Genomic DNA, 747 nt, shown 5'->3' with positions numbered 1-747 from the left:
CGCCCGGACTGGAGTGCAGTGGCCGGATCTCAGCTCACTGCAAGCTCCGCCTCCCGGGTTTAGCCATTCTCCTGCCTCAGCCTCCCGAGTAGCTGAGACTACAGGCGCCCGCCACCTCGCCCAGCTAGTTTTTGTATTTTTAGTAGAGACGGGGTTTCACCATGTTAGCCAGGATGGTCTCGATCTCCTGACCTCGTGATCCACCCGTCTCGGCCTCCCAAAGTGCTGGGATTACAGGCTTGAGCCACCGCGCCCGGCCCAGCCTTGACTTCTTGATTTTGATGCTGTGAGTCTAAGATTGTGACACATTTGCTGAGTTTGGGGTCACCTGTCTCTGTGGGATTGGATTGGGGCGTGCATGTGTGAATACTGGGACCTGCTGAAAGGCCCTGGGTTTTTTTTTTTTTTTTTTTTTGAGACGGAGTCTGGCACTGTCGCCCAGGCTGGAGTGCAGTGGCCAGATCTCGGCTCACTGCAAGCTCCACCTCCCGGGTTTACGCCATTCACCTGCCTCAGCCTCCCCAGTAGCTGGACTATAGGCGCCCGCCACCTCGCCCGGCTAGTGTTTTGTATTTTTAATAGAGACGGGGTTTCACCGGGTTAGCCAGGATGGTCTTGATCTGCTGACCTCGTGATCCGCCCGTCTCGGCCTCCCAAAGTGCTGGGATTACAGGCTTGAGCCACCGTGCCCGGCCGGCCCTGGGTCTTAATGTGAGGGCAACTATGTGTTGAGGTTTCTGACCAGCC

This window comes from Piliocolobus tephrosceles, chromosome 21, assembly GCF_002776525.5.
Source record: "Piliocolobus tephrosceles isolate RC106 chromosome 21, ASM277652v3, whole genome shotgun sequence".
In the NCBI taxonomy this organism is placed as follows: domain Eukaryota; kingdom Metazoa; phylum Chordata; class Mammalia; order Primates; family Cercopithecidae; genus Piliocolobus; species Piliocolobus tephrosceles.
This window is presented reverse-complemented; position numbering follows the sequence as displayed.